Below are 26,886 nucleotides of genomic sequence, written 5' to 3' on the forward strand. Positions count from 1 at the left end.
ATTGTTTTCTTTATGAATTTGATTCTCTCTGTTTTGGGATAGTTATTACTAATACTTCCCAAAAAGTCACTGCAAGCTATTTGCCAATACTCATTATCCTTCCTTCAATAAGGAGGAAATTTCCTCATTAGTTAAAGGTACAATAATTTCAGCTGGGTCTTTCCCAGTCAGTTGACAAAGCCTTAGCTTACCTTTTAATATCAAATCAGAGATCTTTTCTATATATGTTTTCAATTTTTTATTCTGTTTATGTGGCAGAAATACCCATTCTAGTATGTCTTCCTTCTGCATTAATATTCCTGAGGGGTATTCTCTAGATGGTAAAATAAACAGAATACAGTCCAGCTTTGGATCCACACAGTCCACATGTGCTTCTAATATTTTCTTTTCTACCCATTCTAATTCTTTTTCAGCCTCAGCTGATAGTACTCGTGGGCTGTTTAGGTCTTTATCTCCTTGTAAAGCCATTTTCAGGTGTTTTAAATCATGGACTTCTACATCGATAATTGTCTGTAATTGAGAGATTTCTTCTAATAGTTTTTGAAGATCATTAAGAGTCCGGTAACGATCTCTTCTGATCTGTACTTTCTGCGGTCTAATTTTCTGAGTGTCTATTTTATAACATAAATAGTTAATAGAATCTCCTCTTTGTATTTTTTTTCTGGGGCAATTTGTAATCCCCAGCAAGGCAAAGTTTCCTTTACTACTTCAAACATCTTTTTCAAAGTATCCTTATTTGAATCAGACAGTAATATGTCATCCATATAATGATATATTAACGAATGTGGAACGTTTTTACAAAGTATTTCTGGTGGTTTATGCACAAAATATTGACACAAAGTTGGGCTATTTAACATACCTTGAGGTAGTACCTTCCACTGGAACCCCTGTACCGTTCAGGAATTATTATAGGTAGGTACCGTGAAGGCAAACTTTTCTCTGTCATTTTCTTGTAATGGTATGGTGAAGAAGCAATCTTTTAAGTCTATAACTATAACTGGCCAACCAATCCTTAGGTATTAGAGAAGGTAACAGCATCCAGGTTGTAGAGACCCCATAGGCTGAATTACCTTGTTGATGGCTCTAAGATCTTACCAGACTTCTTGATAACAAAAACAGGTGAATTCCATGCACTAGTGATTCCTCAATATGTCCAGCATCTAGCTGTTCCTGAACTAACTTCTCCAAAGCCTCTAACTTCTCAGATGTCATAGGCCATTGACCCACCCAGATAGGTTCATCTGTCAGCCATTTTAATGGTAGAGCTTTTGGTTGCTCTGTAGGTTTGGCACTAGCATCCTGCTTCTGTACAGCCTGTACATTTGGCATCGGTTTTCTGTACTGCCTTACTATATTCTTTCTACCACCAAGAGCTTGTCTATAATTCCTAGCTGATACAGGAGGAATGTTAATCTGAGTATTCCATTGCTGTAATAGATCACGACCCCAGAGGTTTATAGCAATATCTGCAACATATGGCTTTAACCTTTCTATCCTTCTGGCCCAATAAAGTCAATCCATCTAACGCTCTGTTTAACTTGAGAGAGGGTTCCAATCCCTAAGAATTGAACGTTAACCTCTTTTAAAGCTCAATTTGGGGGCCAAGACTTCTGATTCATGATGGTGATGTCACTTCCGGTGTCTAAAATGCCGTTAATCACCATATTATTTACTTTAACTGGTAATGTGGGTCTATGATATTGTATAGAAGTTTACCAGAATATACGTTTTGTATTTCCTCCTGATATAATTGATTCATCCTCTGGTGCTAATGTATTATCCAGTGCCATATTATTTACAATGGGCAGTGGATCTTCTAATTGTCCTGGGAGAGGCTGTCCTCCACTGTCACTGGGAATGATCGGATAATCTTGTTTTTTGGGGCCTGCTTGAGGCCCCGATTTACATTTCCCAGCTGTAAAGGTCTACCTTGTCTATCTGTAGTCGACCAGCATTCCTTGGTCCAATGTTTTCCCATTCCACACCTCCTACAGAGACCAGGAGGCTGAGGCCTTTTGTTTGATGCATTCCTTGTAAAAGCATTATTTCTAGGAATGAGTTGTCTACAGTTCCTACTCAGATGTCCTATTTTACCACAGTTAAAGCACGTGGCATCTTTATGTCTGTTAAAATTTTTGGTGATTGCCTCCCCTACCCAGGCCTCTATATCGTCACGGGTAGGGTATTTGGCATCCTGGTGCCTCCTCAAGCCTGTAGAAATAGCTTCACCTACCCAAGCTCCCGTATCCTGACTTTTACATTCCAGGTTCGCTGTATATAGGACCCATTCCTCCATTGGCGCTGATCTTATTTTTAATGGCCAAAATACCTGCCTGCATTGTGGATTTGCATTCTCATATGCCAAAGATTCTATAAGGAGTTGCTTAGATTCTGGATTTGCTACTTGTACTTCTATTGCTCTGGATAATCTCCCTAAAAATTCAGTGAACCTTTTCCTTGGACCCTGTACTATCTTGGTATAGGGTTGCATTATCTCTCCTATTTCACAAACCTTATCCAAAGAATTCAAAGCAACTGTACGGCATGTGCTCGTCATATGCAGACTGAATCTGCATATCAGCGTAAGCACCCTCCCCAAGAATCTTGTCTTCGGGTGCTTCATGACTATTCTTTAATTCCTGAAAATCTAAGGCTTTCGCCTCTTGCCTCCATAAAGCTCTCCACTGAATTTGACAAGAATTTTCGAGCACTGCCGAGGCTAGTTGGGCTCAGTATTTTGGGGTTACTCTATTTGCAATGGCCCATGAGCTTAGGAGCTCTCTGACATAGGGAGAATGAGGACCATACGAAACAATGGCCTCCTTGATTCCCTTTAGGTCCTTCATCTGTATAGGTTCCCATTGATAAGCAATGGGACCATTTGAGTTGCTGGTTTTTCTGTTACAGATACTGGGAAAACAATAGGTGAATGCATAGCAACCTTAGGGAGATCTTTCCGGCATTTGAAAGGTGTTGGGAAACCCCTGTCCTGACCTGTTGCCTCTATGTCTGATTCTGAAGTATCAGATTGGACGCCTTCTAAAACCTGCAGTCTATTCATCATTGTTTCTCTGAGCTCTTGAAGTTCTTGGGACAAATAATTTTCTAAGGACGTCATGGAATCGTTCATTTTTTTGCATTCATCATTTACACGTGATTCCAAATATTTAATATTCTCATCCTTAGAAAGTACCTCAATGGCATGTAAACTGCCTTCCAGAGATGACGTTCTATCAGCTAGTTTGTCATTGCTCTCAGACATGGAACAAATCTTTTCTGTTAGCATTTCAATCTTATGTTCCAGTCTTTGTAGTTTGCTAGTGAAATCATCAAACATGGAACAGTTTGTTGGTTAAACGTTTCAACATTATGTTCCACTTTTTCTGTTCTGTCTGTTGAACACATTTTTTCTGAAAGTAATTCAATTTTGTGTTCTGTCTCTTTAAACCTGTTTGTCAGACCTACATTACCATTTTTAATATCCTGAATATTTTCTACCAAACCTTCCTTACTATCCTGCAAGGAATTTTCCATTTCCTGAATTCTTTGTACTCAGATTTCATAACTATCCTGCGATGACCGTATGACCTGTATAAGTTTCGCCCTATTTTTGAACCATTTCTTTAGCAAAATTATATTGATTATGAAACTAATAATCACCATCGTGGGTAGGAAGTTCCCTTCAGGTAGGTTATCAACTCTTTCTAAAATCCCATCCATACAAAAAACAAGAAAATCCTTAACATCCTGCATCATAATGTTAGTTTACATTGTATAAAGCAGTTAAGTTTGTTACCAGTTTTATTCAGGCCGAAATCAGCAGGCTGCCAGCGAAAGAGCACATGGCCGAAGTCAGCAAGCCGCCAGGAAAAGAGCATGTGGCCGTGAGAGAAATCTCAGAATACCACCCAACCTTAACGGCAGGTAGAAGGTGCTGGTTCCCGGTGGCAGGAATTGTGTCTTGCCGAGCGAAGTGGTGGGGAACTTAGCGAAAGAAGAGTCCACGTGTGCCTGGTGGGGCCGAGGAGCAGCTGCTTTTCTGGGCGCCTGGATCCGGGTTCCGAAACTTCTGACACCAAAATGATGCTGCAACGATAAACGGCACACTTACTGAAAGTAAAACTAAGTATTTATTGTAGAAATTACTCACAAGATACCGAACAAGTAACCCAGATGAGCCGAATATTTTTCCACTACTGACGCTTACAATTTGGGACTGCCAGACTTCACTGCCTTAAGGGTAATGGCAAGTCTTTGGTGTTTTGTTTTGGCTTGTTTTCCCTGAGTTTATTTCATGGTAACTTTTTGATGTTTCATTTTCTAGTCATGACCAATTTGTCCTTCTGAAAGTGGCTAAAATCAGGCAGAATATAAAACTGACTTTTCCAGTACTTAACATAGAATAGACAGCGAAGAACAGTGATGCTAGGGAGGCAAAGGAGAGCAGATGGCCTACAGTTATCCCTAAGTTACTACCTTCAGAAAATGTTTAGGTTGTGGAGCAGAAAGGAGGAACCGAGGCAGAACTTCTTTGAATGAAACTTTTAAGAATTGTATCTTAGAAGCCGGGCATTAGTGGCGCATGCATTTAATCCCAGCACTTGGGAGGCAGAGGCAAAGAGATCTCTGTGAGTTCGAGGCCAGCCTGGTTTACAGAGCGAGTTCCAGGACAGCCTCCAAAACAATACAGAGAAACCCTGACTCGAAAAACCAAAAAAGAAAAAAAGAAAGAAAGAATTGTAACTTAGAAATGTCGTTTGGACATGCCTGCACTTTTTGGTTGCCCTATAAGAGTATAGACAAATTTAGCAATTATTTTTGGTACTGTTGCTTATCTTAGAGGTAGATATTCAAAGTTCCTTACATTATACTGTAGACAAAATTTTCTGTCCCACCCTGTCCTGCTGCCCTTTAGACCCAAATAAACACACAGAAGCTTATATTAATTATGAACTGTTTGGCTGATGGCTCGGGCTTCCATTGGCTAGCTCTCTCTTAGTTAATAGCCCATATCTATTAAACTATGTATTGCCATGAGGCTGTGGCTTACCCATAATGCTTCAGCATGTTACTCCTTTGGCAGCCACATGACATCTCCCTTTGACTCTCTCTTCCTTCCTCTTCCCAACATTCTCCTAGTCTGGTAGTCTTGCCTGGCTACATCTTGCCTGTCCATTATCCGAAACAGCTTTATTCATTAACCAATTAGAGAAACACATATTCACTACAAGATATTGACATTGGCAGTTGCATCACTTAAAAACATTTAAGGAGAAGATACATTAGTTCTGTATTTATTTTGGTTATTTTAAACCATCTTGCTGTGTAGCCACAGCAATCCTACTTTAGCCTCCCAAAAGATGGAATTACAGGCATATACTACTATGCCCAACTGTTGACATTTTAAGGTTTATGTATTCAGGAAAGAACAGAATATTGCATATGAATAACTTTTTGTTCTGCTTTTGAGAGAAGGACTTTATTTAACCCAGGTTATTCTAGAACTTATTGTGATACCCAGAGTGGCCTTGAACTCATGGCAGCTCTCCAGTCTTAGGTTACTGAGTGCTGGAATTATAGATGTGCCAACAAACATGGTGAATACTGTCAGGTAATAGAAAACTCGGAAGTGTTCAAGTTTGATATCTGTCACAGCATCTAGCAGATTTTGTTTAATTGAATAACCCAGTGATGCAATAGTGTTACTAACTTTTCATAGTCTTAGGATAAGGGTATATATGTGAATGTAGGAAGTCCAAGTAACTCCAAAAACAAAACACCTAAAAGCACCAACACCAAAACATTTAATAGAATTACAAAAGACTATGAAATCAGTTGGCAGACTGCTTGCCTGTGACGTAGACACCGAGTTCAATCCCCAGCACCTCAGAAACTGGGCATGCTGGCACATGCAGTTTAGAGTTCAAAGTCATTCTCTGTCACATAGCAAATGGGGAGTCCAGCCTGGGTTATATAACATTCTGTCACCAAAATAATGATGAGGAAAATAAACCATTGTAGCCAGTCATGGTGGTACACACTCTTAATCTCAGCACTGGGGAGGCAGAGACACAAAGATCTGAATTCAAGGCCGGCTTGGTCAAGAAAAGTGCATGTATAAGGCATCTGCTGTTAGATAATAATCAGATTTCCCAGTGGAAAACTGCTCTTCAAAAATGAAGTTGAAATTAAATTTTCCCCAGATGAAAGGTAAAAGTGTATCACTACTAAACCTATCCTCCAAGAAATGCTCAACAGGGTTCAGAAGAGTTCTTAAAGCAAAAGAATCAAACAGCAACACAAAACCAGATTAAAATACTGAACTCTTTAAAAAAAATACTGAACTCAATATAGTTAAGTGTACAGGTAAATACAGAATTGTGTCATGATATAGGCATTTTTTTGGTTTGGTTTGGTTTGGTTTGGTTTGGGTTTTTTGATTGTTTGTTGGTTTGTTTGTTTTCAGAAGGGGTTTCTCTGTATTGTTTTGGAGGCTGTGTAAGTCATTTGTAAATGAGGCAAAGAATTTTTTTCCCCCGAGACAGGGTTTCTCTGTGTAGCTTTGGAACCTGTCCTAGAACTCACTCTGTAGACCAGGCTGGCCTCAAACTCACAGAGATCTGTCTGTCTGTGCCTCCTGAGTGCTGGGATTAAAGGTGTGCATCACCACCACCACCCAGTGAGGCAAAGAGTTTTAAAGTAATTATAAGGCCATGTTAATGTATAAGAGAGGAAGGTAATTTATAAGAAAACATTTAAGTGCAGAGGTATACAGGAATAAGATTATTTGTGGTTGAAGTTATTAATTAAAAGTAGATTACTATAATTTTAAGGACTTTATGTAATTGCAATGATAATTACAAAGAAAACAATGACAATATCAATGGAAAATGATAAGGGGACCAACACATTCCATACAAAAGGAATGGAAACAGAACAAAAGAAGGCAGTAAAGAGTGAAACTGCGACAACTCACAAAATGTCAAATTGATAATAACATCCTTCCCTGCTTCAGTGACTAATGGATCACATATCAATACAAATGTATATATGTGGTCTGCAGGAGGTTTGAGACCTTAGAGTATAGTGTACTGTTAATGAAAATGTTAAATGATACAACCATTATGGTGGTAAAAAAAACTTCCCAGACTTGATGGTTGTCTTAGTTACTTTTCTATTGCTATAACAAAACACTATGGTCAAGGCAACTTAAAAAAGAAAATATTTAATTTGGGGCTTGCAGTTTCAGAGGGTTAGAGTCCATGACCTTCACTGGGAGCATGGCAGCAAGCAGGCCTGGTGCTGAGTGTTATCTGAGACTTCATATCTAGAAATGACCACAAGGAGGGGGGCAACTAGGAATAGCATGGACTTTTAAAACTCAAAACCCATCCCCTAGTTACACAACTCCAACAAGGCTAGGGCTCCAAATCTTTCCCAAGTAGACCTACAGTTCAACCAGCTGAAGCCCAGACATCCAAACATGTGAGCCTGTGGGGGCCTTTCTCACTCTAATCACATTCCACGCCTGGCCCCCCTAGGATTGGAGCTATATATACCACTGTAAAATGCATTTAGTCCAACCGAGAAAGTTTTCTGAGACGAAGTAATCTCTTAATTGTAAATAAAATAGAAAAAGCAAATCACATACTTACAACAACAGTGACACAGAATATACGTTACCTTTCAAAAGGGAGGAGAGGCGGCCTAATGAGGTAGTACTGGACCAAAGCAAGACTGAAAACAGCCAGCAAACTCAAAGTCCTGTAGCTGCAGTCAAAGGTCTTAGATGGCTGTGTCCTTCCAGCTTTGCTGGCTGGATTGGTTCCGTCCCGTGTGTGCTGCGCTCTCTCTGGCATCTCCAACACAATCTAGGCTTCATTTTCACACCTCACAATGACCTCTCTGACCCTCTATTCAAGAACTTCCTGCCATATGCCTGGCCTCAGCTGCTTCCCTTAACCTTAGTGAAAGATTCCAGAACCTCTTTACTCCTGTGTCCTCCATGACTGGAAAGCCAGAGAGCCATGTGACTGAGCTTCCAAGATCTGTGGCCCCCTTTGAATTATATTTGCATCCAGAATACCCCCTGGAAGCAGGGTGTAATGACCAAGGATCAGTGAGAACATGCAAAGGGTTTAAGAGTTTCTTAACTTGCTTTGTTTTCTCTTGAGAAAATTAGTAACCCTGCGCTTCAGAAAGATGCCTCTACAGGATGTAAAATGGTGGGCAGCCCAGGGCTGCGGTACAAAGCCTAACTAACTTGGCTGTTGCAACAATCCATGGTAAGGGTAGCAGGCACCAGCTAAGTTACAGAGTAGAGAGATTGGAGAGAGAGAGCTGTGCGCAGCCTATTCAGATAAGATGTGCACAGTGATGGGAACAAGCAGGGAAGGGTGGGTAGAGGTGTATGAATTGAAATCAGGAATAAGAAATGTGTGTTGGGCTTGCTTAGTTGTTTTTGGAACATGTTAGATGTGTTAACCGGGTGCTTGGGGGTGGGAGGAAGGAACGGGACAGAGAACAATTCACAGGCCTGTGACCTGGATACGAGGAGACAGTCCTCACCATATATTTTCCGAACTCTGCATTTTCTGAACCCTGAACTTTCCCATTCTTTGCGTTTTAAATTTTATGCAGACCAATGGTGGCACACGCCTTTAATCACAGCACTCAGGAGGCAGAGGCAGGCGGATCTCAGAGTTTGAGGTCAGCCTGGTCTACAGAGTGAGTTCCAGGCTGTTACACAGAGAAACCTGCCTTCAGAGGCCAGTCTGCACTACGTAATAAGAATTTTAAAATTGCCACATGCTCTAGTGTCTTTCCCACATTGTCGTGTGTATTATTTAGTCTCAGAAGGGTACTGGAGAGTCCTTTTATGTCTACTCTGACACAGGCTGTGCATTAGATTCCTAGTGCTCTCTGAAGGACTCTGTTCCCCTACAAGGGACTTTTATACTTCACCTCTGTAGTCAGGGACAGCGGTAGAGGAAGAGAAAGAGAAGAGAAGAGAGGTCATAGCAAACACATAGCTAGGCTTTGAGGCCATTGTAAGGATGACAACTATAAAAGAAGGTGATAAATAGGAGAAGGGCAGGAAGAAGCGCTGTGGGCTTTCACAGAGAGCCCCATGCTAACTTGCTTTCAAGACAAGATTTGTTATATGCATGCTAAAGCACTCAGCTGCTGCGCTCAGTACAACTTGTGAATGAATGAACAATTTATGCATGTGTGCTTCAGCCAGCAGCAACAGCAGTGCGTTCACAAGAGTGGTAGTTCTAGGCAGGAACTTGTGAATTCATTGGAAACAGACAGGAGCAAATCAGAAAGTGAATCCTAAACTGGCTGGATGGCCGGCCCCACAGGTTACAAAAGAGCTGTTCTTGGCTTCAGAAAAAGTAGTTGAGATGTCTCCTGACTGGCAGACTCAGGGTGGCACTTCTTTAATTGCTGGAGGTATTTTAAGCACCATATGCTACAGCGCTAGGTACTTCCCGCTGCCAACAGTCAGGCTTGCCTAATGACTGCCAAGAGTCCCATCTGCTCCCCACCCCGTTGGCTTACAACTCAGTACCATGTCCAGTATTTTTAGGAACAAAGGCAAAAAGATCCCTGCTTTAATTACACTATTTTTTATTTTAAAATGAACTGGATTTAACTGGTTGTGTGTTTTCATGCATTGTTTGTTGATCAATGAGGCAGCTACACGTATGACAGGTCTAAATATTTTTGATGCCCCTGGTACTACACTTGAGAAATGTATATAGCTGTAATTCTTCTCTTTCACCCTTATTATTTGCACTATACCTTGAATGTGTTGCTAACAAGCTAAACTTTCATTTATCAAGCATTTATTTGTATTATAAAATACATTGGTCTGGTGGTGGTGGCCTATGCATTTAATCCCAGCACTTGGGAGGTAGAGGCAGGTGGATCTCTGTGACTTCCAGGCCAGCCTGGACTATGAAGTGACTTCTAGGACAACCAGAACTGTTATACAGAGAAACCCTGTCTCAAAAAAAATGGCAGGGAGTTAGTGCAGGTGGTAGGTCCTTGCAAGAACAAGGACATGAGTTTGATCCCCAGAAACTACATTTTTAAAAAAAGGTATGGTGGTTGTTGTCTTAGGGTTTCTATTACTGTGAAGAGATACCATGCCACAACAACTCTTACAAAGGAAAACATTGAATGGAGTGGTGAGGTTCAGTCCATTGATATCTTGGTGTGCAGGCAGACACAATGCTGGAGAGGTAGCTAAGAGTTCTACATCTTGCAGGCAACAGGAAGCGAAATGAGATACTGGTTGTGGCTTGAGCATATATGAGAACTCAAAGCCCATCTCCACAGTGAGACACATCCAACAAAGCCATACCTCCAGATAGTGCCATTCCCTTTGAACTTATGAGAGCTAAATACTTTCAAACTACCACATTCCACACCCTGGCCCCCATAAGCTGCTTGCAACCATATCATAATGCAAAATGGATTTAGTCCAACTTCAGAGTCCCCATAGTCTGTCACAGTCTCAACAATGTTTTAAAGTTCAAAGTCTTCTGAAATTCATGTAACCTCCCAACTGTAATCCCCTATAAAAATAAATCACATACTTCCAATATATAATGACACAGGATAAACATTATCATTCCAAAATGTAGGGAAGGGAGTATAGTGAAGAAATACTGGACCAAAGCAAGACAACCAGCTGGGCAAACTCCAAACTGCATCTCCATGTCTAATGTCAAAGTGCTCTTCAGTTCTCCAATTCTTTCAGCTTTGTTGACTGCAACACATTTCTTTTGAATTGGTTCCACTCCCTGTTAGTAGCTTTCCTCTGTAGGTATTCCATAGCTCTGGCATCTACAACGTCTCGGGTCTCCAGGGCAATCCAGGCTTCAACTTTACAGCTTCATTCAATGACCTCTCTAGGCCTCCATTCAGGGACACCCCTGACACATGCATGGTCTCAGTGGCCCCTTCTATCTTAACTCAAGTGCCAGAACCACATGGTGAAAGCTGCCCAGTTCTGCTTGCTGGGGCTGGAATATGGCCCCCTGCTCAGTTGCATCTTCACCATATTTCCATTTTCCATGGTTTCCTACACTGCCTAAACTTGGATGTTCTGGAATTTGTTCTAGACCAGGCTGGTCTTGAACTCAGAGATTTACCAGCCTCTGCCTTCCTAGTGCTGAGACTAAAGGTGTGTACCACCACACCTGGCTTTAAACTTTTCTTTAATTCCTTTTCACAAGTTGGAAAGTTAGTCAGGTGGGATCTTGCCCTGAGGTTACCACTCCCTTTAACCCATTTCTTAATCTGTTTGTCTCCTTGAACACAGGATTTAGTCCAATCCCACTTTCTGGTGTTTCTTTCTTCCTCAGATTGCGCCTTTTCATTAAATTTTCATAAGCATGAACACCAGTAACCACATGACAAAATCTGTACTATGCTGTTATGAGATTTCCTCTGCCTATGGAATTAAATCCAAATCTCTTCACTTTAACCTCAGGCAGGCTCTTTGAACAAGGGCAAAAAGCAGCCATTTTCTTCGCCAATGTATCACAAGCACAGTCTCCAGGCAATATATTTCTTCTCTGAAACTTCTTGAGTCAGCCCCCACAGTTCAAATCATTCTTAGTACCATTGTCTTCCATGCTCCTACTTGTATGGTCCATTGAGCAGTGCTTAAAGCATTCCACTATTTTTCTACACCAAAATACCAAAGTCCAAATTCTTCCAAGAAGAAAAAAAAAAACATGGTCAGGCCTATCACAATACACCAGTCCCTGATACCAAATTCTATCTTAGGGTTTCTATTGCTGTAAAGAGACACCATGGCCACAACAACTCTTATAAAGGAAAACACTTAATTGGACGACTTACAGTTTAGAGGTTCAGTCCATTATCATGGTGGAACAATGGTTGCTTGCAAGCAGATATGGTACAGGAGCTGAGAGTTCTACATCTTGATCGGCAGGCAACAGGAAGGGAAGTGAAATACTAGGTGTGACTTGAGCATATACAAGACCTCAAAGCCTGCCTTCACAATAACACACTTCCTCCAACAAATCCATAGCTACTACAACAAAGCCACACTTCCCTATAGTGCCATATCCTATGAACTTATGGGGGCAAATTACATTGAAACTATCAAAGGGGTGAATACTTCTAATCTTAGTGCTGGGAAAAACAAAAACAAATCAAAAAGAGGGTGGGGGAGAGAGACAGGCAGGTCCCCTAGGTTCACTGACCAGTCATCATAGCATAGATGGTGAGCTGAAGGCCTGTAAGAATCTGTCTCAAAAGCAAATTCCAAAAGATAGACTATGCCTGAGGAATGATACCTGGCTTGCTCTGGATTCCATATTCACATGTACACACGTGGACAAATACATTGGAAAAAGTCAATTTCTTTTGGAACTCTTAGAGGATTCCACTGAATTAGTACATTAGGAAAATTAAGTACTACTTATTACTTGACCTCACTAATGACCAGAAAGCTTTTATTTTGCTCAGTAACAAAACAAATAAACAAAAAATCCTTCATTCTGAAAAATCTTAAGGAGGATTTATAAAATAATAAATATCCTATGTATTTAAAACTATACAAATTTTACACCCAGTGTTGTCTAGATTATTTTGAATTCTACTAAGTATAAAAGAGGTAAGATACACTTTAGAATTTTGGCTTGTTTTCTTTTTAAACTTTGCAGTTCTTTGCAGGATTGAACCTATGATATGCTCAACAAGCAGTCTGCCATCTATCATTGAGCTAGAACAATGACTTTTGAATTGGTTATAACAAGAAGAAAAAAAGGATTTCTGTAGTCTCTGAATCTTACATGGTAATACTATATTTTAAAACTCCCAAACTGGTACCCTCGCAAATAGAGAGTGGGATTAACTAATGAAACAAACCAGATATTTGGTCTATTCATAAAATTCTAAATGGAAATTAGGGAAGCAAAAAGGCAGTGTAGAACAATACCTGTGAGACACAGGTCAAGTGGAAACAGCATTTTGTTTATTTATTCTTCATGTGTTTGTGTTCAGAGATGGCTTATACATGACACAACACACCTGTGGAGGCCAAGGGACAGACAGCCTTGGGTGTCAGTCAGCCCTTCTACCTTGAGACAGATTTCCCTCTTGCTATCATGTTGTGTGCATCAGGCTGTCTGGCCAGCCCTTGAGCTTTCCAGGACTCTCTTGTTTCTGTCTCCCATGTCACCAGAGTGGCTGTTGGATCGTAGATGCATGTTTCTGAGCCAGCTTTATGTGGGCTCTGGAGATCCAAGCGCAGGTCCCAAACACTTTATCCACAGAGGAATCTCACCAGCCTGGAAACAGCATTTTATACAAGCATAAGCACACTGTGGTTCATTCTCCCTCTCTTATTCTTTCCCTTACCCACTTCCCCCCTCCTTCCTTTCCCCCACCCACAGGGGCTTGTTATAGACTCCAGACTAGCTTCAAACTCCTGCTTCAGGCTCCCAAATGCTGGGATTACAAGTGTGCAACATCATGCTGGGCTCTGGGACTTTTCTAAATGCCATGCTTTCTAAATTTTGAGGAAAAGAAGTCATCTGAAATCAGCCATTCTTGAATATGATAGCAGATTACCTCCCAGCAACACAAGAGAAGTTGATATTTTTAAACACATACACATTCCATTGCATACATGCAAAGATCAGAGAAGTTTCTCTTTCCAGCCTTCTACCATAGGGTTTGTCAGTATCAAGCTCACCTTGTTGAACATGGCAGCTGGGGCCTTTACCCACTGAACTATCTTGATAGCCCCAGCAGGGAAGTTTAGATGCAGACTTTGTGTATAACTCAAAACCAAATACGAGATTGAAAAAGCTTGAAGTACACCTCTGAATTCACTACACCTGCAAGTTATTTTCCATATTAAGTAGTTTCACTTGCTTTTGCCAGTCTTACATTTCTACTTTTGTCAGCAGGCCAACCCATATATCTATTATGGTATTTAACACAGGCATCTTTCTGTGATGCATAAGGTGACCTTCAGTCTCTTATGGTCTAGTTGGAAGTCTGTGGGGGTTTTGCCATCTGTCGTGAAGTTGTTTCTTCCTTCATTTCCATGAGATCCAGAACCTCCTGATTTGATGGTTAAGGGTAAAATGCCATGGGGAAATTTCTAAACTGATAAGGTAAGCCAGATACTAAACTATGTACTAAACTCTAAAAAGGTTCAAGTTAATAGCTTTTGTGTCGGGGTAAAATTCAGCACTGTTCTATCTCTTGACACTGGGGTCAGCATGTGTGCACAGTAACCATGACCTTCACAGGTATGGTGAGAACATGGACTCTACTTTCATTTCATGTCAAGAATAAGAGAGAGAGTGAGTGACCACTTCCTGGGGAATAGTTGTGAAGGCGTTTTCTGGGGTTTTCTTAACCTTTCATTGTGATAGATGATTTTCAAATGTAACAAACTTCCATTAACAAAATATTTTCCAACAAATTTACTGAAATTGGTTAAGATACACTCATGAAAGGGGAAATTACTAATATTCGAGTACATTGAGGTCAAAGAGTTAACTTACTCTTGTGTTATTTCTTGAAAGGATTAAATAATGATGTTAAGTTGGGGGTGTGTCTTTGAGCAAGGTTTATCTCCTCAAAGAGGATGTTTCTGGGCTGGAGAGATGACTCAGCAGCTGAGAGGGCTTGAGGAGGACCCAGGCTCAGTTGCCAGCACCTGTATCAGTGGCCTGTAACTCCAGCTCTAGGGGATGTGACACAATATCTGGGTTTCCTTGAGCCCCTGCACACAAGTGACACACACTCACTCACATATGTATGAATGAGCAAAAAGTTTCGAAGGCATATTACTATCTAGCCTGACACCCTCTGGTAGGAATTACTGAAGTTATGGACAAGTTCTCTTGTCTATGTTGTATATTACCATAGCTGGCAGCTGCAAGTGACAGTTGAACCTTTAAATGTGACTAGTGTGGTCTGGAGAGGTGGCTCAGTGGTTAAGAGCCCTTCCTGCTCTTCCAGAGGTCCTGAGTTCAATTCCCAGCAATCACATGGCGGCTCATAGCCATCTGTGATGAGATCTGGTGCCCTCTTCTGGCTTGCAGGTATGAATGCAGGCAGAATATTGTCTATAATAAATAAAAAAAAAGGATGGGGCTACTGTCTATAATAAATCAAAAAAGGGGGGGGCGCTGGAGAGATGGCTCGGGGGTTAAGAGCACTGGCTGCTCTTCCAGAGGTCCTAAGTTCAATTACCAGCAACCACATGGCGGCTCACAGCCATCTGTGATGAGATCTGGTGCCCTCTTCTGGCTTGCAGATGTACATGCAGGCAGAATACTGTCTATATAATAAATCAAAAAAAAAAAAGAAAGAAAGAAATGTGACTAGTGTGAGAAACTGCATTTTAAAATTATGTTCAGTATGGATTTGAATTACATTCAGAACTAATTTGAATTTAAATAGTCACATATGGCTAGTGGTAACTATATTAGATGATACAGTTCTCCCAAAAGCTGAGCCTGATTGGAAAAATGCTGTATGTTGGTTTGAATGAGAATGGTCCTCATATGTATTACAAAAAATAAAAGACACAGAGTCTGATATTGGGGTTCAAGCCTCAAACTGAAGATCGGAGAAGCAAAGCAGTCAAGTCGGTAGATCTTACCACTGCCCAGCTGAAATGGCAATCCTGTCTTCATGAATCCTCAGAGGCAAAAGCTCTGAATTCCTGCCTCCTCCTCTTTATATTCCTCTCTCCACTCAGTCACGTCCTCCTGTCTCCACCTCCCTAGTGCTGTGATTAAAGGCGTGGGATTCCAGGTGCTGAGACCACCTTTGTGGGAGCTCTTTCTTTCAGGACTGGATCAATTTCATGCAGTCAGTGTCAGTGTGGCCTAGAACTAACAGAGATCCATCTACCTTTTCATTCTGAGTCCTGGGATTAAAGGTGTGTATCGCCACTGCCTGATGTCTGTAGCTCGAGGCTGGCTTTGCTTTCTGAATCCTCAGGCAAGCTTTAATAAATCATGTACAATATATCACCTCACTCATGGACTCATTTTTTGAATGTTTGGCCGCAGTTGGTAGAACTGTTTGGGAAGGATTAGGAGATGTGGCAGAGGTGTGTCACTGGGAGTGGGCTTTGAGGTTTCAAATGCCCATGCCATTCTCTGTCTCTGCTGTGCGTGTTGTCTCAAGGTGTGAGGTCTCAGCTACTGCTCTGGCACCATGGGCGCATCCATCCTCTGAAACTATAAGCAAGCCTCAATTACATGCATTCTTTTTCTTTGTTTTGGGGGGGTTGGCTTTTTGTTTGTTTGTTTTTTCGAGACAGGGTTTCTCCATGGCTTTGGAGGTTGTCCTGGAACTAGCTCTTGTAGACCAAGTTGGTCTCAAACTCACAGAGATCTGCCTGCCTCTGGCTCCCGAATCCTGGGATTAAAGGCGGGTGCCACCAATGCTACTGCCGCTGCCGCTACTGCCGCTGCCGCTGCTGCCACCACCACCACTGCCGCCGCCGCCACCACCGCCACCACCACCACCACCGCCGCCACTACCACCACCACCACCGCCGCCGCCACCACCACCACCACCACCACCACCTGGCATTACATGCATTCTTATATAAATTGCTTTGATTATGGTGTGTCTTGAAATGTAACTAAACATTAGAAATGTAACTAAAACATGCCATGTGTCTTTCTGAAACATGGTTTTAGGATGTAACTTGATTCTTCTTTATATTTAAATTGGCATGTGGCCAACTCAAGCATCTGACCGACAAATGCTTATCATTAATTATGTGGCGTACACACTGATGGATGCAAGGGAGTCAGAAAAACGAACTGGTCTCTCTGGCAAGCAGCTTTCATTCAAGTTGGTGGGGAAAGGTTACCAAGGAAGTGCAGTAGAGGTGGAGCTGGGCACTGAGCCGATGGCCATAAAGCAAGGATCATAAGGAGTCCCTGACAGATCCCAGGGTGTCAGGAACCATGAAAAATGAGTAGGTATTTCTAGGTGAACAAACAATGGATTAAATTATGCACCTCTCCTAATTTATATGTTGAGTCCTAATCCCCATTATGCAACAATGGGACCTTATTTGGAAATAAAGTCATTGAACATGTAATGGGTTGAGCTCATAAAAGGGGGAAAATTTAGGAACATGCACACATGCATATATGTACACACATATAAACACACACATAGATAGAGATGGGAGAGAGAGAGAGAGAGAGAGAGAGAGAGAGAGAGAGAGAGAGAGAGAGAGAGAGAGAGAGAGAGAATGGCATATGAAGACAGGAGGCTCTCAGAGATTGCCATAAGTCACGGAACTATCAGAAGGGAGGTTTGAGGCCTGAGATGGTTGTTTCTTTGGTGCCATTGCAGGCAGCATGGTGTGGCTGGCACTTTGCTCTCATGCTCTGTACCCCAGAATTGTGAGACAGCGAATCTCCGCCCTTTAAACTGTGTGATTCATAGCACTTTATTACAGCAGCCTGATACAGCACCCCAGACCAATGGAGCGGCGCTGGGAAAGCAAGGCCAAAACACAAGGAGGGGTGTTCACTGAAGTTCCACTTTATAATTTTCTACCCCGGGAAACTAAAGAAAGAAAATGAGATGAGCCTCTGCCTGCGTGTGAACATTTACTTCACATATCTTTTTTAGCCTTAAAATCAAAAGCTGAAGCTGTATTCGCTCTACGGTCAGAGCAAAGCACTTCTGTTTAAAGGTCTTCTAGCATGCAGAAGCATACAAGACATAATTAACGATAAACAAATATTTGTAGGCTGACAGATGAGTTGGGGACAGGCCAATTAAACATAGAGAATAATATTCTGCTTTTGTTTTAAAAATTATCATAAATCAAGAATAAATGATTCCTGGCCATCCTAAATCAATTAGATGAAAGTTTTTATTTTCTAAACTTGTCTCCCTAGAATAAAATATTTAAATCAGTAATAACCTTCCCAATTCTATGCATAGTCATAGGAGAAAATATGAGAAGAGCATTGTTTCTCATGTGCCAAGCTTTTGGGGAGAGAATTCCTGCGCAGAAGCCAGGATGGGAGTTACTCTTGCAACAGTATTCCTCGTGATAGGATGGCAGCCCAGGGTCCAGCATCATCCTCCAGTTTTCCCTGCAGTGGAAGATTAGGGCCTGAGGAACCAAGCCAGCGTCTAAGAAGCACATGTCTCATGCCTGAAAGCCACGTTCTTATCAATGAAGACTCACCAGCCCTAGGTAGGTAGCCTTCTCTTCAGAAACAAGGGATATCGGACTTTTTCTTTGTGTCCATTTAGCAGTTCCAGGTACCAATCGACTCACAGGAATGAGTTAGGAACAATGAGATTTGGGTAGGCTCAGGTCTCTTACTGTGTTCGTGGTGAGGGCTTTCTAGAGGAACAACACTCATAGCATGGATGAACATACTAAAGGGGCATTTATTAGGTTGGCTTCCAGAATACAGTCTGCGTGGTCTAACAGTGACTGTCTTCACATTGAGTCCCTGGTAGCTGCTTATCACCAGGAATGCCTCAGCAGTCCCAGCCTAGCATTGAAGGCCCAGAGGATACGAGGGGAGTCATTGGTCCTCAGTGCACTTAGAAGGTGGAAGGAGCTGTCTCTGATATCCTTAAAAGATGATACCAGCAATGGAAGTGGCAGCAGATCATGGGCGCAACAGAGTAGGTGGGCTGGTCAGCAAGAGGCAAAGGCAAGAAGGCCAAAACCAGAAAAAGAAGGGGAAAAAACTGTTCTATTGATCCCTCTGCTATTTGGGCTGCTGGAATGCCACCCGTATTCAGGGTGAGTCTTCCCTTCAGCAAATGTAATCCAAAAATCTCTTCTAGATATGCGTAGAGGTTAGTTTAGTCGACTATCCCTCTCAGATGTGACCAAAAGCTTTTCTAATGGATCTTGTCTGATAGATCCTGTCAAGCTGACAATATTTCCCATCACACTCATGTAGTAAGACACCACTGGACAAGAAGTATGTCTAATAGCACGGCACACTGGAGTAGTTAGCAGCCTGACAAGGCTGGAAAACAGTATGCTCTGCTGACGAGGGTTGAAGGGTACAGATACAACCCGGGAGCTGGCAAGGGCAAAGGGCAGCAGGCTTCACATGGGGGACAGGAAATGATAATAGATCTCTTTGGGGGTGTTTTAAGTGTTAACAACATGGGCGATCTAGAGATGACTAGGGGGCGACTAGGTATTCAAATCTGGCTTGGGGTACAGGTCTGGTTGATTGTGAGGTGTTGGTATAAATGTCAAAATTGTCTGTGGCACCCAGACAAATAGGAGCAGGTAAAAAAGAAAGTAAAATGCGGGCCAACACAAGGATCGAGATAGACAAAGGAAAAGAAGGGGAGAGAAGAGGGGAAGGGAGCGGAGAAGAGGAGGAGGAAAAGTGCTAAGACTGTGGCAGAAAACAATTGCAGTTCCTAAACCTGCGGAGCGGGAATGTCTGATGTCGTCTGAAAAGAGCTGTTAGAGTGGAGTGTGGGACATTCCCTTTGTGACACAGTGGCAGCTCAAGTCTGGCAGTAAAGGACGTAGGAAAAGTGGGATCCAAATATTGGAAATATTGGGGACTATGAGAAAACTGCCTATTACACCAGGAAAGCCTATGCAAAACACCAAAAATGATAAGTGCATAGCTAAGATCCTCCCATCCCTCTGTTCCCTCCATCTCTCCCATACACACACAGGAAATAACAATGAACATCTTCTAGGAATAAAGCAGGAACCTGGAGCTGGAGAGGGAATGAAACTCACATTGCATTGACTCAGTGCTTGTCTCAAAGACTGAGCCTTCAGAGGCTGTGACTCCAATATCCAGATGTAGGAAATCAACAGCTTTGAGGGAGGAAAAGAAATAAGAAATTCAGAGATAAACTCATCATAGTGAAACTTCATAAAAACTGAAGATGAAGGTAAAAATCCTAAAACTTGCTTTTTAAAAAGTTACCATCGCTGGGCATTGGTGGTGCACACCTTTAATCCCATCACTCAGGAGAAAGAGGCAGATGAGTTCTCTGTGAGTTCAAGGCCAGCCTGGTCTACAGAATGAGTTCCAGGACAGCCAGAACTGCTACACAGAGAAACCCTGTCATGAAAGACAAAAGTTACCTTCAAAGGAGCCACAGTTTGATGCACAGCTGACTTTTTTTAAAATCAAAACATCGAGACAGTTGAGTTATAGGACTGACAAAAAACAGAAAGAAGAACCCACAAAGCCACGAGAGACAAACTGTCACTATATACAGAAGGATAAGCGAGTCTCAAATGCATTATACCAGATTGTAAGCAGTCTCAACGTGCTACGCACTGCATGGTTTCATTGCCATGGCATCCTAGACAAGATGGACCCGCAAAGATGGGAACCGATGAGAGGATGACAAGGACTAGAGAGGCAAGTAGACTTTAACTACAGTTGGGTGCATGACAGAATATTTTGGGTGATGGAGATACTTTGCATGCTTTTTGGAATGGTTAGGAAACTCCTCATTTGTCAAAACTTTTCGATGTCTGTTCTAAAAAGACAAAGGCATTATAAGAAAATTATTGATCAGTGTCATTATTAACACATGTGCAAAGCTGTAACAAAAATACTAGCAAGTTGAGCCCAGAAGCATAATCAAAGGATAATAATCATAAACTACCCTTGCATTCCTGGAGTACTATCACACTTGATCTAGGAAAATCATTTGACAAAACCCAACATAATTTTATGCCTTCTGTGCTTCACCTTTCCATCGTTATTCTGTAGGTGTAAAGTCACCCATCTGGCCAGCTGCTACAATCAGGTACATAGCTCCAGAAGTGAGATTCCCTTGGGAGTCAATGTCCGGCTACATCTGGACAGGATTCTGACTCGAGGCACTCCGTCAGAGTTTCACAGATAGCGGCTTTGCTCCATTGGCTCTTCACCCATGCGCATACACCAAATGTTTGCACCTGCAGCACTGAGCTCGATTGCCATGACAACACACTATGAGGTTACCTCATTATGATTTAAATGAACTAAGGTCTGTACATGACTAATTCATCTTACTCATCCTCATCTTGGGCCATGCGTGACAGTGGCAGCCATGTGTTTATTTCAGGAACAAAGAGCGTTCTCTTTCTGGCATTTAGTCTGACTGTTGGCTCACAGAATTTTCAACATTGGTAGTCTTACAGGAAGATACCTTTCCCACATGAAGGACTCTAAGAAGACTTTCTACTATGGGGAGAGATCCATGGAGAAATGGGACCATTTATACAATAGGTTAAAATCACACCTAATACCAGCCCTTCCTTAATGTAAATTGATGACAAGCACAAGGTATATGCCAGCATTTTTAAAGAAAAAGAGTAAAATAACCAACAATAAGGGGAAAATGAGTGACTTTAAAAATTCTAAGTTATAGCTTCAAACGTTTTTGAAACTGGAGTGTCCATAAAGAGCTGAGCAGTAGAACATTGCTTGTTTCTTGTTCTGAATACGGCTCCGAACCATGCAAAGACCTTGGCCTTTGCTTTCTACAGTGAGCTCTAGCCTTTAGATATCTGTAACTAGTTTATATTCAGTATAAATTTATCAGATATCTTGAACTACTTGCCATGGTTTGGATATGGGTAAAGGGTGTCCCGCAAAAGTTAAAGTTCTTGAAGGTCCCCACTGTGGCAATATTGAGGTGGTAGAAGACCTAATTAAGACTAATTAATTAGGTCACGGGCATGCACTTCTCCAAAGGAACTAATGCTAATTTTGAGAAGTGGATTAAGTCACATGAGAATGCGTGGGTATAAGGTGAGTTGACTGTCTCGGTTTTCTCTCTGGTTTCTGTCTAATCATTTGACACATGCTCCGCCTCTGATGCCACCTGCATGAGGCCTTCATCAGAGCTGAAGCATGAGCTAGTGCCAGGTTCTTGATCTTCCAAAATCATGAGCTAAATAAGCCTCGTTTTTCTGTAAAGTACACTGTGTTAAGTGCATAAGTTGCAGCAGCATAAAACAAAGGAGTCACTGAAGTTGTTTTCAAGAGGGTTCAACATGATGACATTGGTGCTTATGAAATCAGTATAAAGGGCTGGAGAGGTGGCTCAATAGTTAGGAGCACTGGCTGCTCCTCCAGAGGACCCAGTTTCAAGTTCCAGCACCTACATGGCAGCTCACAGCTATCCGTAATTCCTGTCCCAGGGGATCTGACACCCTCTTCTGGCTCCCAAGGGTACCAGGCATGTATCTGATGCACAGATAAACTTGCAAGCAAAACACCCCTACGTGGAAAATAAAATTAAAAATCCAGTGTAAGGCCAGATGATCCATCTATTGGAATGACTCCCCGAACATTATTTTTAGAAAATTAACCTACTTAAGGAAAATTTGTTTCTGTCACGATTGGTAATGAGCTATTGGATTTGGAAGTTGCAGGTTATGGTTCAGGAATTACATTGTCTTACCTGTGAGTCAGTATCTGAGTTGCTATGGCACTCTTACAAACAGGTTATTTACATATGCATATGCTTCTACACACGCACAGTCGTATATATGCATATATACACATATGTGTACACCGTAACGATCAGGGATTGGAATCTGCTGCCAGAGCGTTTGTGGAGTCGTTCTGCATCTGTTACATGTATGCTGATGACAGCGGGCGCTCTGTGCCCTATTTCCTAGCAACCTGGAAACACAGCACGTGCGATGCTAGTGCAGCTGCATGCACAGACAGTGGCTCCACAGTCGCAGTCGTGCTGTTCACAGTGGGAGGAAACAGGCGCAGAGGGCATCTCCACCTCCACTTCCGCATCTGATGGCTTCCCCTCCCCATGTCCACTTCCGCCTCTGATGGCTTCCCCTCCCCATGTGCACTTCCGCCTCTGATGCCTTCCCTTCCCCATGTCCTCGCCTCTCTTTTTCCTTCTTTTCCTCCCTCTCTATTTGGAATTGAAGCAAAGGCCTGGTGCATACTAGCTGGGCATTCCACCACTGATCTATACCCCCGGTTATAGTGATTTTTCAATTAGTCATATGAATCAGGAATACTGCTTCTAGTTACTTAGCCAAGAAAAATAAAAACATGTCCACATATGACATCTTGCCATCATTGTTATTAAACATTGAGACTGGATATTATACAATACAACCAAAGTTTCAATTAAAAAAACCTAATTATTAATGCGTGTGTGTGTGTGTGTGTGTGTGTGTGTGTGTGTGTGTGTGTATGCTGTGGTGCATGTGTAGAAGTAAGAGAGCAACTTTATAGGCTCAGTTTTCTCCTTCCACCTTTATGTAGTTCCAGAGGCCAAACTCAGTCATCAGGATTGAAGAGCAAGTGTCTTACACATGGCGCCAGCTCCTTGTCCCCCCCCCTATATATATATGTATATATATATATGCTATAAGAGTACAACTTCACTTATATGAATATTTAAAATGGTAATTGGTAAAAATGGTGGTCACTGGGGGGCTGTAGAGATTGCTCAATGGTTAGGAGCACTTGCTGCTCTTAGAGAAATGGAATTTGGTTTCTGGCACCAATGGCAGGCTGTTTACCGACCACCTGTAACTTCAGCTCGAGGGGATCCAACATCCCCTTCTGGACTCCACATGTATCTGCGTGTAACTGCACATATGTGCACACAGACATTTACAAAATAAATTTAAAGATAAATCACTTAAAAACAAATCCTTTGAAGAATTATTGAATACAAGGGATATAGGGTAGTCTTGGACACTGAATGTGTAGCATATGTTTTTCTGGAAGGATGTTACAGGAAAGATAAAGGAAATCCACGTTAGGTCGGGTGGTGGTGGCACACGCTTTTAATCCCAGCACTCGAGAGGCAGAGGCAGGAGGGTCTCTATGAGTTTGAGACCAAGCCTGGTCTACCGAGCAAGTTCCAGGAAAGGCTCCAAAACAATACAGAGAAACCCTGTCTCGGAAAAACAAAAAGCAAAAAACAAAACAACAAAAAATTCATGTTAGAAAAAACACAAAGCAGAAAAAATATACATTTTGAGAAACAAATGAAATTGCTGACATTCTTTGTGAAATTGTGGAATAAAGAAGATACAGGTTAAGAGCACTAGCACTGGCTGTTCTTCCAGAGATCATGAGTTCAATTCCCAGCAACCACACGGTGACTCACAGTCATCTATAATGAGATCTGGTGCCCTCTTCTGGCCTGCAGACATACATGCAGGCAGAACACTGTATACATAATAAACAGACAAATAAATAACTAAATCAAGAGAGAGAGAGAGAGAGAGAGAGAGAGAGAGAGAGAGAGAGAGAGAGAGAGAGAAGGAAGAAAGATGATATATGATAATAGGGCTAGAGATATGGCTCAGCCATTAAAGGCTAGGCTCACCACCAAAAATAGAAGGTTTGGTAAGAAATGAAGAATGGGACACCAATACAGTTCTTTCAAAGTGGAAAATCATACAGGGCTGTATTTGGTGCAGGCATGTAATCCTGGCAGTCCTGGGAACTCAGGAGATTTCAGTTTGAGGTCAGCTTGGATTACATAGGGCTATCCTATCTAAAAATCTTAAGAAAGCAAAATGAACCAGGCAGTGTTGGCACACGCCTTTAATCCCAGCATTCGAGAGGCAGAGGTGGCTAGATCTCTGTGAGTTTGGGGTCAGCCTGGTCTACAGAGTGAGTTCCAGGACAGCCAGGGCTACACAGAGAAACCCTGTCTTGAAAAAACAAAACAAACAAGCAAAAAGAGGAAAATGGACAAACATAAAATGGTATTATAAAAAACTTCAGGTTAACAAAAAGCGTGTTCAAATACGCATGTCTGGTCCTAATATCTGCTTTTATGCCAGTAAGATATTGCTTTTATTACTGTAGCTCTATAGTAGATCTTGAAGCCTGGAACAGCAATAGTGCCAGTATTATTATTTCTGCTCAGGATTTCTTTGCCTATCTGTGCTCTTTTTTTGGTTTTAGAATATTTTTTTTGTGGGGTGGTGGTGGCGCACGCCTTTAATCCCAGCTCTCGAGAGGCAGAGACAAGTGGATCTCTGTGAGACCAGCCTGGTCTACAAGAGCTAGTTCTAGGACAGCCTCCAAAAAAATACAGAGAAACCCTGTTTTGCAATATTCTTTCTATTTCTTGGAAGAATATTGTATGTATTTTGACTTAGGTTGCATTGAATCTGTAAATTATTTTAGGTAAAATGGTAATTTTCACAGTATTAATTCTACCAATCCATGAACACAGATGTCTTTCCATTTTCTAGTGTCTTTCTTAGTTTCTTCAGAGATTTGAAATCTTCAATGTTTTTCACCTCTTTCATTAGTTCACTCAAGAAATGTTATTGTGTTGGATGCTGTTGTAAACGGTAGTATATTCCGTGATCTCTTTCTCAGTGAGTTTGTTGGTAGTATCAAGAAACGCTACTAATTTTTGGAACTATACATCTGGCAGTGGATTAAGATCTAGAATATACAAAAAAAAATCAAGGAAACAGAAACCTTTGCCTCCTGAGTGCTGGAATTAAAGGTGTGCACCACCACCTCCAGGCTTCATCCAGCATGGAGTCCTAGCACTGGAGTCTCAACGTAGAGTTCCAGTACAAAGTCCCAGCACCAGAGTCCCAGCACTGAGTCTCAGCATCAGCAACGAAGTTTGAGCACCTGAATCCCAGGACCAGAGTCCCAGCATTAGCCCTGGAGTCCCAGCACAGAGTCCCAGCATCAGCACTGAGTCTCAACACAGAGTCCCAGAGCCCGAAGGTCAGCATGGGAGTCCCAATACTGAGTAGTTTGAAGGAGAGGATCCAGAGTTGAGGACCAGTTTGTGTTATTTATCAAGATCCCACTTCAAAAAAGCAAACCAGGACCAGAGATGCTCGTTGGTTAAGAGCAGCGGCTGCTCTTGTAGAGCGGTAGTGTTTATTTCCCATAAACCTCCTGGCAGCTGGCAAACATCCAGTTCCAAGAGATTCAGAGGACCGCTCTGCCCCCCCTCCCCTGGGGTGGGGCGTGAGCACACATGTAGTGCACAAACATACATACAGGCAAGACATTTGTATACATAGAACAGTAATAAAACATTTAAAAAGCAATACAACACAATGCACACCAACAGCCTGAGAGTACCTTGCTACAGAGATCCTCCACCAAAGCTATCATGCGCTTTGCACAAGTCAATATATGTGTAAGGAAGAGGCTTTTATTGTATTTGTTTTATATTAAACTTTTTGTACAGTATTTTTATCACATTCTGTTCTCTCCCCAGATCCTCCCTACTCACCCAACTTCAAATAAGAAACAAAAATCAAAATGAACAATAATGCAAAAAAGCACAGACTCCTGTTTGTGTTGGCTGCCTACTCCTGGTCATGGGTCCTGCCTTGGGTTGTGACTGATATGCTCAGTGTCACTCTACTGGAGAAAACTCATTTTCCCTTTGCTAGCAGAAGCAGTGAGGCTTTAAAGGAAATCACATCATATAAAGGTCCTCTTGTAAACTGAAAATCGTTTTTGGGGTGCAGCTCAGTGGTAGAGCACTTGCTTAACATGAAAGAGGGCCTGAGTTCATTACCAAGCACTTGGAGGAGAAGGCTGATTTCCAGTATTCTTAATTCATATACTTGTTAGATTACATTTTTTTTTGCTCCTTAGCTTTTTAAGTAAACACAATACACCTGGATTAAACTGAAATGTTTCAGGCTGGAGAGATGGCTCAGGGGCTAAGAACACTAGTTGGTCTTCCAGAGGTCCTGTGTTCAATTCTCACAACCAAATGGTGGCCCATTTGATCTGTAGTGAGATCTGATACCGTCTTCCTGCCTGCAGGCAGACAGAACACTGTATACATAATAAATAAAAAATAAAAATAAAACGGAAATGTTTCAAA

The sequence above is a fragment of the Mesocricetus auratus genome, unplaced genomic scaffold (assembly GCF_017639785.1).
Source record: "Mesocricetus auratus isolate SY011 unplaced genomic scaffold, BCM_Maur_2.0 Super-Scaffold_100020, whole genome shotgun sequence".
Classification (NCBI taxonomy): domain Eukaryota; kingdom Metazoa; phylum Chordata; class Mammalia; order Rodentia; family Cricetidae; genus Mesocricetus; species Mesocricetus auratus.